The 15,488-nt window shown below is 42.5% G+C and overlaps 1 protein-coding gene and 1 long non-coding RNA gene across 5 annotated transcripts in view; both read right to left on the reverse strand.

Annotated features, from left to right (window-relative positions):
- The window catches only part of SULF1 (sulfatase 1), a 123,137-nt gene extending 112,940 nt beyond the window's left edge, over positions 1 to 10,197 (reverse strand). For 2 of the 4 annotated variants that reach the window (XM_062633219.1, XM_062633223.1), the window contains exon 1: positions 9,844 to 9,976. The gene's annotated coding sequence lies outside the window, so the exon portion shown is untranslated. Of the gene's footprint in view, positions 1 to 9,838 lie in introns of all 4 variants that reach the window. The other 2 variants (XM_062633221.1, XM_062633220.1) reach the window with 2 other exon arrangements.
- LOC134171130 (uncharacterized) lies at positions 8,101 to 8,670 on the reverse strand. The gene is made up of 2 exons (XR_009967495.1): positions 8,482 to 8,670; positions 8,101 to 8,249 (listed from the first exon to the last, which is right to left on the reverse strand). It is a non-coding gene; the product is annotated as an uncharacterized LOC134171130 (long non-coding RNA).
- Positions 10,198 to 15,488: the final 5,291 nt, after the last annotated feature.

Consider the following 15,488-nt stretch of genomic DNA (forward strand, 5'->3'; position numbering starts at 1 on the left):
CCTATTAGAAGTTGCCACTCAGACTCATTTGCGATGCCTGTATCAGTAGCATCAGCATGGCAGTTTATTGCCCACCTGAATTTTCATCTTCCATTGTTCAATCACATTGTTTCTATTAAGCGTGGATGTCAATGATTCATGATGAAGTGAGACAACGAGCTTCTTCAAACAATGAGAATGGCCCACACAGAGCTTTGAAGATAAGGGCTGAGACATGGGCTCCTCATTTCATACCAGGTGTGACTCAACAAGGTGTCTGGAAGAGAAGGTTGAGGCATTCTGGGAGATCTGCTCTGCCCTGTGTTAGGCTCTCACTTAAACATTTTTTCTAAAGATGAGTAGTTTGGCAGTAAGGTATGACTTGAAAAACTCTGGGCCCATAATTACATGCATATTGAGATTGATTCCAAACTGAATCCAGTATATTCTTCAACCGCAAGCAGGGAAGAGTGGCAGTTCTGGCAGCTGTAGGTGGCTGGAGACTAAAAAACCAGTGAATAGTTCAAATAGCTACCAAATTCAACACTCTGGTGCTCCACATGTCTGTATTTCTTTTCCACTGTTGTGATAGCAGTAGCGTCACACACAGTTCAGGTTCACTATTGGGCTGTATTAGTGCAGCAAATGTAGAATGGCTGAATTGCTGTTGCTCATTATCTGAACCGCCTGTGATAGAAGGGCAAGTATTACTGTGGCAAATTAAAATTTGCTCTGCAATGGACTTTGCACTAGAGCTCTTGAGGTGTGCGCATGCACTCCATTAGTAATCTCCAGGAGAGGAGTGAAGAAGGCAGGTCAGAGCAGCAGCATCACTCCTCCCAGTTGGAGTTGCTGATGCTTGTTTCAATGACCTCAGTGAACAGTCCATTGTATGTAAAAAACAGCTTTATTCAAAGCAATTTTGAACCAGTACCCAAAGGTAGAACCTACAGAAAGTCAGCAGCTTGGTAGGTGTACTCCTGTGTATGACTGCAGAACTCACTCAGCACAGGAATATGTTCAAGCTTCTTGGCACATGATTCTCTCCAATAATCCTGTGGGTTTCTGACAACAATTAAGGATTCTTACATGGCAGACAAAATGAGGAACACACAAAAGACACGATATTCTCACACTACCCATGCTGTACAGCTGCCAGGAGGAGCAGTGAATTCTCCAGGCATAAATACAAGGTAGACAGGGTTCCTCAAAATGGACAATGTAAAGATATGTCTCACAATGTCACTGTCCAAGACAGCATGGTCTTCAGTTTTATCTATCCGTGCCTTTCTTTTACGTGGCTTTTGCAGACCATGATGACAAGTATTCTCCACTCTAAAGGATTCACAGGATTTGACAGAATTCTTTTTTATGTTAAAGTTAGCCATGGTACTCAAGACCCAAAACAAGTATCTGTAACACAGATCTATTTCTTGAGATATGGTTATACTACATCTCAAACCCTTCACAAGTTTCTGAGGTGCAAAAAGTTGCATAATTTGTGAAGAGAAGAAGTTTGTAGAGCAATTTATTGAAAAGGAAAATTGGATATTAGCCGCATAGAATGGAAAAGCCCTAAAAAAGGGATAGACCTGTTTCAATGTCTTTTTTGTGGCTGCACATCTTCTTATGTTGAACTATTTGTTACTTGAGAAGCCTGGTGATCCCTGACTATGCATACCTCAAAGTCTCTTCATTTTACCCTTATGCACTTCAGAAAATCCAAGCCTTAGAGGAATTCTCCATACCAAGTGTAAGGAAACAAAAAAACCTAACTCATTGGCCTTTCGCACTTAGGAATGGAGTTGCAGAGCAGTAGAGCACAGGAAATCTCCCTCTGTAGGCCTATATACCAGCAATGGACTGAAGTTTACAGTGAGATAAGAAATGCCAACCCGCTACTGATATAGAGATAAAAGAAACTACTGGAATGCCAGGCAGATAAACTTGTGTTATCTTCAGAACATTTTTATTGGTCTAACTATGGTAATGCTAACTAAATCTGACACAATGTTGGCCAAGCAGATAGTGTTGCAGTCTCAGTTCATAAATTGGCTTTAGATGCAGACTAGATAACAAGGTAAATTCATGTGTGCTTTACTAGGGATACATTCAGGAATTCAGGTATTACAGCTATTCTCTTCAATAGAATAGTAGAGAATGACACTAAGAGAAACTTTGCTAAAAATTACTACAAAGGCTGGCTGAATGCATACTTCTTTCTTTATTGATGCTAAGCTACCAAAGCCCAAGTATTCTAAAATCTCCCACTGTTGGCATTTCTTCAGTCCTTGGAAAAAGGGATAGCTAAAAGGTTTCGCTGTGCTGACTATTTACAGCATATTCAGTTTACTTTTGCATTACTGTTCTCTAATTTGTGACTGGCGTGCCCTGAGGCAGTCAAGTCAATGGGAGATAATCGTTGAAAGATTTAGCATGGCTAAATCCAGTAATATTGCTGCAGAATCTTTTGCAATTCTGTCTTCCATTCTTTCAATATCATACCCCTGTAAGGTCATCCATTATTCCACACTACACCTTTAATGCTTGCAGGCACCAACATCTTTGATCACCCTAAGCTTTATTTGACCCACAGGCCTTTGAGATATTCCTTCTAGTGACAATAGTGGGTGAGTTTTAAAACACTTTCCTGTAACTTAAATTATATAAGTTAAGAAAATTATGTAAGTTAATAAGAAAAGGCTATGCATTTTTCTTGATGGCATAACCCAGCACTGTAACATGACACTTTGGAGTGCAGTGCTCCATTTCCACAGTCAGTACCACAATTACATTTAATCTAAGAGGAGCATCCTAGTCTATTCAAGTGAATTGCAGCTTCTGCTGTTCAAATGAAAGACCCGCTTCATGCTTTCTCCTATGGAAAGCATAGGAGACACCTTAAAGAGCTGTGTAGGAATTACCTCACAGCTGTTCAAATAGACAGTGTTTATCATTGCGTTGTTGATCTGTGGGCCAAGCAACAAACTTAAGATGATATCAAGTCCCTCCAGCTTAAGCTCCTTAGCAATCCTTTTAAAGCAAGTGGATAAGCTCCATCTCTACATGTGCAACTGAAAGATGCAGGTGCCTTTGAAGATTTCCTCTTGGAAATCCTGCCTCCCCAACTGCAATGCCTGGAGGTGTTCAGAGGCACTCCTTTCATTGATCAGAGAGAGAACATGCCTTTAGGAAGCTGCTCTATAAGTATTTAAGACCCAGGGACACCTCAAGTGCCTTGGCTCTCCAGACTAAACCCCATTCTCAGAATCTCATTTACCTTTAAGGCAGCAGCTCAGCGGGCACTTGTGTTTCTTCCTTTCTCCCCACACTTCTCTCCAAAGCCTATTTGTTGATTTAAAAAGTCAGAAACAATACGCAGGGCCCTTCCATATTCTGAATGACACTGCAGCCATCCTCTCCATAAGCAACAGATAGGCTTTCATTGAGCACACATTTAGCCTTCTGCTCATGGTGACACTGGCACGTTATTGCATATCTATTATCACACCTCCTGTAGATGCACACAGTGCCCCGGTTCACAGCGTGAGGTGTCACCTTGTAGCTGAGTGATCTTGCAGCTCACACTCCCCTAAAAGGGTTGTCACGTTTCTACCCCTCGCCCCAAGCCACCAGCTCCAACTGTTTCCCTGGTACCATGTGGACCCTCTGTCCACTTGATGAGCTGAACCGCCTCGCTCAGCAGACAGCCAGTGCAGCTTCCTGCTGCTGTGGTGGGCTCATTCAGCCTGCCAGGTCAGCCAAGAGCCACACCTGGCACGAGGAGATGGGAATACACTGCTGGAGGCAGAGGGTTGGAGGCTCAAGAATGGGTTTCTCCAGGGCAGCACGCCATTCCACTGGCTGAGAGGAGTCAAGGACCCTCACCCTCTGTTGCAGTAAGACCTTTTTAACAAAATGGGAGTTATCAGGAGTTTTGGAAGGAGCTCATTATGGCAAAACTTGTTTAGGAAAAAAAAGGGTTGTTTTGGTTTTTTTTCCCAACTGCCAGGATGGCATAAACAAATCCACCTTATTCACAAAGTCTGCATGCGTTTACATAGTGAGATTTGGGATTTCCGTTAGTTGCCTTCACATTTCTGGAGCTGCATGTAAGTGAAGCTTCCTCAGCAACCAGAAGGATTAGATTTAAGAAGAAAAACCCAACACAGAAAGGAGAGATCTGAACTTCTCACATTATATCTTGACTCTAACACTTGGAGCTTTACAAAGGAGGCTAGATATCATGAGACTACTGATAAAAGTCAGGAGAGTTGGCAGTTCTACAGACATTTATGGGCTTGGTAACACATTTTTCTGTTTTTAAGTGAAAACAGACAAAACAGTGCACATGCTAGAATAATGAACATCTTGGCACACTGCAATTACAATACTGGAACAGATCACTGTTCTGTTTTTATGGATGCTTTTGAGAAAAACAATCCCTATGTTCAGCTCCCTGTTACATTTATTCTCCAGAATTCTAGTGCCAAAAGCTTCCCCATCTTCTCTGTGGGCTTTCCAAACAGCATTCACCTCCTGTGAAGCACCACAAAAATACAGCTGCTGTGGAGCAGCTCGTCTCCTTACTAAGATGGGTTAGAGTTACACCACTGAGAAATGGCAACATGCAGTGTCATAATTACATTCAGACAGCATCAGGAGAGATTTTTTTATACGACAAAATTATTGACTTTCAGTATTTTGCTTCCATTTGGAAACTCCATGAAATATTCTGTAGATAAACTAGCACTGATCTACAAAACAGTCTAGATTTCCATAGCATGGTACCACATCTAGAAATCTTCAAGAGCATAATGGTGGCATCATCACACTAGTCTGTGATAAAATTGGTGAATAGGAATATTTTTGTTTGGTGTTCCAACAATATTACTGACTTTGCAGGGAGCTATAAAAATTACAGTGTAGAATTGCAGTCAATTGTAAGTTAATTTTTGCTATAAAATAAATTGAAACAAAATTTTAAGAAAGTCATGATAAAATCTTGGGTGACAAGGTCAACTAGTACAGAAATGTTTCTCTGTAACCAAATCGCCAGTGACGGTTAAGGCTGGGAAGGCTCAGAGCTCCATGATTGCTAGAGCACACACAGTAACAAAGGCTTACCAAACCTTTTAAGCAGGCTCTGAAAGTGGGAATTAAAGTTCTGGGAAACCACTGATAAGAGATCTGCTATGTGCAATGCATAAACCAGAAGATGAAACAAGTATTGGTTTTCTCAGAAAATGAAAGTCTTAAGACTCCAATAATTAAAATAGAATTACTCTTACCAGTTAACAACTTTTGAGCATGAGCAAGCAATACTAAAGCAAAGACCTTGCAGGGGCTCTCAGAAGGAGTCTGCTGACATAACTGAGATATGCTAATTCAGCTAAAATGTGTCTGCCTTGGCAATTCATATATTACTGTGTTGCATTTTGAGGCTTTGAGTCTTTCTACTTAGTGTCCTCTGCAAGCACACAACAATGTTGAATGTGCCCTACTTGGTAAGAACAGTAGTTATTGCACTCTGATCATAAGGAAATGGTGAATCAGTGTTGGAGCAAGAAAAGTGGAAGACCAAAAAAAAAAAAAGAGGGCGGTGGTGGGGAATATTATGTTGCTGGTCCAGCTCGGAAGGCAGAGAGATGATTCAGGATTTGTTGCAGGGAAAGGCAGGCAGACTTGCTGCCACTACTGGGGCACAGCAAGAGGATCATATCCCCTCCCACTCCCTTCTCCCGCTGCTTTGCGCTTGTGGCGCTGCAGAGGGACAAGGTCTACAGGTAACTGTAGTGCAAGGACAGCCATAACTCAATGGACTATTGACTATGCACATACATCCCCCCTTCTTCATCTGTAGCCTCCTTAGAGCAGCTCTACCTGTGGTGGAGGTGAAGGAAACTCTAATATGAGAAAGACAACCACTGGGTGACATGTGTGTCACGTAGCTCTCTTGTGAGATGTGCTATTCAGTGCCTTCTAATTTAATATCCTCAAAATCTCTGAAGACAGCAGTTAAAATTTAAACCGGGGTTCTGAAAACACACTCTTGATCCCATTATCAGTGTTGTGGATGGGATTACAATGAGGGTGGTAACGGTGGAAATGTTTTAGGCTAGATCTAGTATCAACAGCGTGAGTGGCCTCTAATTGGATTCTTTCAGTGTCACTGCAGAGTTGTCACGGGACTCTCCTTCTCTGTTGAACACTGCAGCTCTCAAGGCACTCAGAAAGGAGCTTTCTCAATTGTTATCGCATCAGTCTGCCATCCCACTCAAACACAAATCCCCCAAAGCACTTTCTAAAGCTAAGGGAATCACGGAAACCATGACTCCCATGACATCTGTGACAAGTGTCCAGCCTCCCCCAAGTCCTCCTGTTACACAAGGCTCAAACTCCTGATCCTGCATGAACAAGCATATAACATTAAGTGCAGTATGTGAGTTAAACAAAGCTAGATAATAAACTGCAAACTGTCAAAATAGCCTGCAATGAAGTGGTCTAGTCAGAACAGAATTTGCAGATCTTTCAAAATATTTTTTTCCATAGCCGCGTAACTTCCACTGAGTGTGGGTTTTATAATGGCTTCCACATTTTGAAATCCTGTCCCCAGCATCACAACATTTTTAATACTATTTTTATCAGTTTCTGATTGGAACGAGAGCTGTTACAATAATTTTCACACTGATACTTGCCATCTCTAGGATACTTCTGGATTCCTACGTGCTTTCTTTTTTTCCCTAACGACCTCTCATTTAGCCTACTTTTTGAAGATGTATTTACACGTCGTTTGGAAATTCACCAAGGGAGGTTTTTTTCAGGCAAAATTACACCAATCATAATTCTTTTTTTTCCCCTCTGAAACAGAGACAAAAATCAATGAAAGGCCGAGGAGACATGCCAAGCAGCAGAAATTGAAGTTGCATATTATGACGGAACAAGCTCACCCACCTCGATTATAAAGTGCTAAGAAGAGGAAGCCCCTGACAAGCAATAAACTGACACATAATTAAGTCAATTCAGGGCAGAACACATTCTGGCTGGGAAACATTGTCTTGGGCTCTACCTCACTGCTCAAAGCAGGAGGGGAATAAAAGAGGCGACACTTTGAAAACAACTCTATGGATACAATCAGTATCCCACCTAGTCTTCACTAGCTGGGGGAAAAAGAAACCCACCAGCTTTTGTGCAGTGCAGATCCCCTCCCATCACAAACACAGTTGATAGTACAGACATGCCTGGTATGTTCAGCATTCCATATCAAGCAAAGATGAATTAGCCGCAACAAAAATGTGTTGCAGCTTTCATGCAGCAGTTTATGGATCTTTTTAGTACCTCTGGAATTTTTTACCTTGAGCAGATCTACTGAGGTTGTACTGGTCTCAGATCTTTGTCTCAGATTATTTTTATCTCACTGTGAGGAACATCTTTGAGAGTTCTGAACACTTTTACAGCTGCTAGGATGCTAATGGGAACTTCATGTGTGTACCCAGTACAAGTGCTCTCAGGGAAAAAAAGCCAGTGTCAAAGGAAGGTATGTAGAAGTCACCATAAATATGTCTTTGAATGTTTACCATCTGGAACAGTAGATTACATTTTGACAAGAAGCTGGACTGCCCCGTGGGCATTGTCTTTTAAACAGCCCCATCATTATAAAGGAAGGGAAAACATGATTTGCTGTTCCTAGTTTCTCATCAGGATTTTCTGGCAGTGCTGGAGAAACTCGGTTTTTTCCTAGTAAAACAGTAACAAGCTGAGCGCGTGTAGTTAGCTATGCACTTTCTTGAAAAATACGTTTTCTTATAGATCAGCTGACGTGTGATCTGACAATACCCACCAAGAGGGATGCATCTCAGTTAGTCTGTGACAACAGCAGGCTGTGCAGCTCATAGTGCTGCACCTTTGATTTGCTTCCCTGTGCAAGGAAACTGATTGGGCTTCTCACAGGACACAGGGAAGAGTGAAAAGGAGAAATCCAATATACAAGGCTTTAACACAGAGTCATAATGAGGGTTTCCTTTAGTTTTGTTTTACATTTCAAGCTTGTAAACTTTCCACCACTTTTTACAATGAGAAAGAGTTAACTAAGAGAAAAATCAAAACAGTCAAATGTACTCACATACTTCTGGTCTGATCATGCAGTTATAGTAGGGATTTAGCTATTTCTCTGTTTCAAATTGCTGTGGGTCCCTTCTGAGGACACATTCCTACTGACTAGTGTGTTTGAAAATACAGGCTGAGAACAACCTGTAAAAGGACCAAATAGCCTGCTCAAAAAAAAAAAAAAGTAAAAAAAGTAAAAAAAAAAGTAAAAAAGTAAAAAAAAGTTGGTTTGAGGCAAAAAATATATGTGCAACCTGAAACATGAGTTTATAGGCATTGTTACACAGTTGAATGCCAAAATCACAAAACACCAGCTACAAATCCCCTTGCTCAGCCTACTAGACAAATCTTATTTCAGAACACATTATAGACAGTATTATTTATAGAATACCTCACCTGTAAATGGTGAGGACAGTGTTAGATTTCTTTCACAAGTAAGAGGCCAATAATTCATAAGCACCACAGGTATCTGAGAGTGTGAAGATCTGTTATAGTGAGAAAGAAACAAATCATTCTGTTACTCTGCACAGGAAGACAATATATATATACAATAAATCTTCTATTAAAAAAAAAAAGGGTGCGGGGAATAACCCATCCTCTAGTTTCTCCATCTAAATCATTTAGAGTAAAACAATCAGAACATCTTAATTCTCTGATAGGCTAACATACTGTAATTAGTGATAACATTTCTGACTTCATAGTTAATTTGCTGGGCTTCCCACGGTCCAGACATCAATGAACTTAATAGCAGAATTAACTGAAAAAGATAATAGAACACTTCCATAACTAATTCCTAATTACATTTCTGACACCCTTCCTAAACATAAATTTTTGCTTAATTAATTATCACTAGATCGCTAGTTTAGCATCTACAAATATAGCGAGACTTTAATGATCCATTATAGTGATGCTACTTAGTTTTCAATGACTTGTAAAACTTTCACAAACAGATCTGCAAATGAATTACATCCATCTGCTCTGCCGCAGCTGTAAGAGCAGCACTACATTGTACCCTGCCTTTTCCTACTTTACTGGTTTTCTCTTTAAGACCATGTGTAAGCCAAACCATCTCGATGCCGATCATCAGAAGTCCAGCCAGGTCTCTATAAAGGAGTCTTCAAACTTTACAGACATCTCAAACGCACTTTCAAAACCACGCCGGGTTGCCTCCCAGCTGAGCTCCAGACAGGCTGCACACTGCTCAAGCATCCTCCTCCAACCCTAGGAAATACTCTGCTCCGATCCCTTCCGCGCCGGCCACCAGTTTCCACGGATTTACCGAAACACGGGGGGTATTTTATACCCGCCGAGACAGCAGCCAGTAGCCCCCCGCTGCAGCCCCCCCTGCCCGGTTGCCGGCGGTCCCGGCGTGGCCCGTGTGTACGGGAAGCGGAGCAGCGCCAGCCGGAGAAAGGGGGGGGGGGGGGGGGGGGCAGAGGTGGCACCCGCAGAGCTGGGATACTCCTCTCCAGAGGAGATTTTCCAATCTACACCTTCAAAAGCGTGACCTTAGCCGCGTTAAGAGTGTTAGCTCTATGAAGACAGCCAAGCATCAGGCTGTGCTCGCTGTTATCTGTCAGCCGTACAATAGCAGCATTGATAAGGCAACAGCAACTGGCTTTGACAAGTGTGCTGTGCTAGCATTCCTCTGAAATCCGTGAAGGAAAAAGGGGAAAAAAAACAAAAAAGGAAAAAAAAAAAAAGGGGGGGGGGGAGGAAAAAAAAAAAAAAGGAGGCATGAGGTGCCTTTTACTTTACCTGAACAAAGTGTGGGGTTTTACTTTTCCTTCTGAGCTGCTGAAAATGATTGCTCCCTCTTCTCCCCAAAGCTAGGTATTTCTTCTTTCGCTCGCAGCTCACACTTGGGGAAGACCACACAGCTCCAGCAAGGCTGCCTCTCTCCCCTAATCCCCACTCGAGTGTGATGACACACACTAACCCCAACCATCTGTTGAAACACGTCCTCAAGCACTCGGCACAGTGGTGTGTCAAGGCGGGCTGCCCAATCCAATCGCTGGGGCTGGGTGGCTCTTAAGGAGCTGGAGGCAGAGACAAGGGCAGAAACTATAGGGCTGAGAACTCTTTAGCAAAGTAACCTGAGATTTTGAGAAAGGGCTGCTATTGAAAAAAAGAGCAGAAGGGGGAGGTACTAGCGGGAAGGTAGAGGGAGTGGGTTAGTCTGGTGGCCAGTTGTGTTACTTCTCACAACTCCTTGTATTCCCAAGGGACCACTGGGACCCCCTCACAGTGGGATGTACAGAAGCACAAGAGCAACACTAAAATCTCTTTTTTTTTTTTATGGCGGGTCTACTGAGGGCAATCTCCTCCGAGAGACGCTTTCCTAAAAGAGATAAAAGATGAGGTTGGAAATCCTGATAAAGTGCTAATCTGGAAGTCGTTTGCACCGCAACATGACATTTGCATCCCGAAATCCCAACTCGTTTCGCGATTACCCCGTGGCCGCCTCCAACCTTTCCGGGGAACGGCGGAGGGAGCCTGCAGGAAAACCAGGGGGTAGGGGCGAGGCGGGGAGAAGGGGGCAAATCCGAAGGGCAAATATTGTTACCTCTGCCCAGATACCTGCAAGTCTTCCCCACGAGCCCTCGGTTCCCCGCACCTGGTGTAAACTCCCGGGCTCCTCGGCGTGTCCACAGCACGCGCGCAGCCGCCGCCAAACCACCGCGGCATGGCTGTCACAGCCCCGGCTCCGCGCCGGTCCGCCCGCGCCGGGCTCCCTGCAGCGGGCTCTGCAGCCGGCTTCCCGCACCGAGCTCTCCGCACGCGGCTCGGCATCGGGCTTCCCACACCGTCCTACCCGCACCGGGCTCGGCAGCGGGCTCCCTGCGCTGGGCTCCCTGCGCCGGACTCCCCGCACCGGGCTCCCCGCACCCAGCTGGGGGCCGGGTGGCCGGGTCTCCGCGCCCCCTTCACCCCGCTCCGGGAAACGGTCCCAGCAGCCTGTTGCTTTCCCCCAGCCCAACCGCTTCCGCCAACGCCGCGCCCCCTCGGACTTTCCCTTGCGGGGTGCAGCCCGAGAGTTTGAGGCTGGCTGCCCTTCCCCTCGGGATACACCACCCACCCCTAGTTGGGGCTGGGGGCTCTGGGCAGTGCCTAGTCAGGTCTGGACTGTATCTAGTCTGTACCTCAGTTTCCCTCGGCCACAAAGCCAGCATTATCACAGCTTCCGTTCTCCCAGAGACGCTGCCAGGAAAAATATACTAATTTACAGAAGATGTCCGGGAACGACAGATAAGGGACATAGAAAAGCTGCTAAATGCCAAAGAAACAGTTCTTTCCTTTCCCCTCCCTGTAATATGATAGCACGGAAGAGAGACTTAAAATCTCAAGGGTTTTTACCTCATTACCAAGTGCCTGACTTGACACTTGCATTAAATCTACATTTCACATTATGACAGATGTTGTGTTTTCTTTGAACTGAGAAGGAGGAGCATCGTTTTGGCGTTAAAAGTTACTCCAAAAGTGTTAACACCCAACTTGAAGAAAGGTTTGCAATTGTGAAAAGACACTCTACCCAGCTATATGAAAGCCATATGAGAGTCTTCAAACGTTGATTTGGCTTACTTGTTCTTTAATACCTTATATAAAGCTATTTCTGAAATCACTAGTGGCAAAGTGAATACTTAATAAAAAGTGAGATTAAAAAGCTGTGGTTTGTGCCTAGTTAGCTGTTATCAGAGCAGACCTGGAGAAGGGAAAAAGAAGAAACTGTAGTCACAACTGCATTTGCTCAAATTAATCCCCAAAGTGATGATACAGTGTCTGCTTTCACAGATATTGGGTATTCACTGAAACACTACTCCTTAATCTGCTACTTCCAGATAAATAAACAACTAACCAGTATTTTTGACAACAATATGTAGTGAAGTAGGATGCAACTACTGTCCCTGGGGTATCGTAAGCTTTATAATGTTGCCAGTTATGTCTTCAGGGCAAGGGTTTGGTTTGATTTTTTTTTATGCTAGCAGAATGTGGTCTGTAAACAGGCTGTATAAAGTTACACACTCGGAAAACCCTGGAGACTTTATTAAACTCTTTTGCATTTTCTTTAGCTGTACTTCTTACCCGTGTTGTATTAGTAACTCTGCATTAAAAATGTATAGTGAAAAGAAATGCGGAGTATTAAAAAAAAACCAAATTGTGCTGCATCATCCTCTGTACTGACTCATTGTCTAAAATGCAGCTCTGCTCATGACTGCTCCATTTGATATTGGTCAGATTAGATGCAGACTCAACAGGGTTCAACCTCTAGCTACTTCTAACCACCATGAATGACAGTTATGTGCAGTACAATTATTTTATGCTGTGTTGCATGTATGCTTACACAATGTTGTATATTATATCTGTGTGTAAATATACATAAGATACTGAACATTCACAAAATGTCCAGGCCCAGTTCTGTTATTTTTTATGCCTGTGTAAGTCAGGGATGCTTCTGCTGATGCCTGTCAAGTCACAAGAGTGTAAAATTGACACGGTTAAAAGGACCCCTAACTGCGCATTTTGTACACAGAGACACATGCATGCCAACATTTATCTTCAAAGACTCTTCAGTTACTTGAAATATAAAATTTCATCTCCAAAACCAACGTAAGCAATAACCCTCAAACTTTGTGCACGATCATGTTTTCACATAAAAGCTACTGCTGATGTTGTGGGATAATTTAACCGCTACTCATGACTACAGCCAGATTTAGTTTGCTGTGACAGTTTATAAAAGACTTTTCTGTTGCTTCTCCTCTACCCAGACTGCCATCTGCAAAGAGTTTAGGTTTTAAAGGCTGAAATGAAGCTGCAATGGAAGAGCTGTACCTGGATCCTGGAAAAAATAATGCACCATAAAAAAGGTTCTCAAGTTGACTATTGAACCTGAGAACTCCTGCTAAGGTCAGACTGACCCCACTCAGGTAAGACTTGTAACAAAGTGAACAATGCTTTACCCAAGTAAAACAAGTCATTCCTAATATGCAAGATTAATTGTAGGCAACTGTGATATTGAGAAATAGTCTTGTTTTGTTTTTTTTTTCCACAATTAACATGTCCCTCACTTATTAGGTCCAATTAGTTTCCATGGTAGCCAGCAGCATCTTTAAGCCAGGGCTCTGAGCTTCACTCAGTGTTGCTTAGACTAAACTCATCACCTTCCCTCCAGCACAGATGGCAGTTTTGTGTGTCTTTGCAGACATACGTACACATCCCCACATGAGCACTACTGTTCAAGAACCTCATGTAATTCTCAGCTCCAGCATTTTCAGCTCTCAGAAGTAATTGAAAGGGATTTTTCATGGTTCCTGCAGCAACCTCAGTCTATCTCCACTGCCAATATGAAGAGAATTTGCTTTTTTATTTCCTTGAATCATTATAAATCTGCCCTGGATTTAATTAGTTTAGAAGAGTTTATATAGGAAAAGGAGAGATTCTAGAACAAAACTATAAATCCACAGACAAGTCCATGGTCAAATTCTAGCCTAAAATGTATAGGCTTATGTTGGGCTTGGGTGATATACTGACGAGATATAATCAAAAGGCCTCTAAAATCCTGAGTTGGAAAAAAAAGAGTCAAATAAGGAATTACTAACAAATGTTTCTTTTTAAAGATCCCAGCAAATAGCAGGTTCAGAGAAGCACAGAAAAATATACTTCCTCATATGGAGCATGGCGAAGACCTGGAGCTCCTTGCTGGAGAATGCATTGGGGAAAAAAAATTACATGTATTCAAGTGTTTTGGCAAATTAATGAAAAAAAAAAGTCCACTGACAGCAGTTGAATACAAACACAGAACTTCTGGTCCAGGGAATCCCTGAACTGCCTGGACAGCTATAATTCTGTGCTTCTATTCTTACACTTTACCCCAAGCATCTACTATTTTCCACTATTGAAGATTGCCAAGCCTAGTGTACCCATGATTTAGCGTGGTACAGCTGTTCTTTCTTTCTTAAAGAATTTAGCTATTGGTAGTTTTTGGGCCACATCATGGGAAGTATAAGAGAAATTGATTCCTTTTGAGAACTTCAGCCAAGTCTTTTAAAGGTTGGCTCATAAATCTGTGTTCAGGAACCCAAGTAAGAATGATCTGATCAAAAGTATTGAGTATACAGTAGCTGCTAGTGAAGCCAAAAGGTAATTTTATTTTTCTCCATATGTAAGCATTGCAAAGTCAGACATGGGCTCCTGTAAAATTTGTGTGCTAAATCCCAAACTATATTCTGTGTGAAACTCTGCTCTGTTTCCTAACCTTGAATCACCTGAATTCCACAGACACAGAGTCTTTAAAAAGCATTCCCTTTGCTTTTAAAAGAGATTCAACCATTCTGTGAATTCTGTTCATTCACCCACGTTGAAAGCTCTTGCTCAAGGCCAAGCAAGATTCAGGAGTCAAGAGTTCCTTCACTTCAGTCTTCTGAATTGCTTCATTGGGCTCCCAGGGTGCACCTTCCAAACTTGGAGAGCTTTGAGTAGCATAGTTAAAGGTCAACCCTTTCTTCTAAAATCTGGGCAGAGGAAGAAGAAACAAAATATTTATAGGACATGCAACCAAATGGAGTAGAACATGCTACTACTGTGTTTGTTGAACCTATTCATTTGAACATAATATTCCAACAATGATTATTCTGTATAAAAATACAAGGCTAATGTGCAAAAACCACTGCAAGATTCAGTGAGCTATATACAGTGCAAGTACTGGAAAATGCAGGATTCTGTATCCTAGAAGCATGGATGCTAGTTCAGGTGTCCCAGAGCAATTTCCATATTTTCTGGGTATGTATATCAGCATATACACATACTCTCTCTGTATGAATCCATACATATGCTAGGTACAAAAGGACTACTTTAAAAATGCGTTAAGAGTACAGTTCCAGACTCACAATTACCTTCCTGCGCATAGCTATTGTGGGATGGCAGAGTCTAACCTTCTTTAGTTTTTAAAGGAAGCTCTCCTGCTCTTCTCCATCTTCCTGGCAGTGGAACTGGATGGTATGGAAGTTATCCCCAACTACAATTTAACTCACATCTGCAGTGCTAAAAATGGTTCCCCTGAGGGATAACCAGAGCAGAGGACAGAGTGCAGGAGAGACAGACAAGAGTTTATAATTGACTCAGTTCATCACAGGACTTTACAATTTGTCATATTGTTATCATCTCCATCACTTGTGCCCAGGAGAAGATTAATGGTTGCAATGATCCTCAGTCCCAAATTTGTGTTGCTTCCCTTCCATTCCCTCCCAAAATACTGATTCTCTTCAGTTACTGTTTCTCCTAAGATAGCCCCCTTATTCGTGGTTGCATAGAAATTCACTAGCAAGCAAGGCCACTGTGAAAAAAAGACAAGTTTCTTATTTGTCTTACAAGTTTTTCACTTACTTCTCAATCATCAGAAGAGATAT

Source organism: Pezoporus occidentalis, unplaced genomic scaffold, assembly GCF_034315485.1.
Source record: "Pezoporus occidentalis ecotype Australia unplaced genomic scaffold, CSIRO_AGI_Poc_V1 ctg4, whole genome shotgun sequence".
NCBI lineage: Eukaryota > Metazoa > Chordata > Aves > Psittaciformes > Psittacidae > Pezoporus > Pezoporus occidentalis.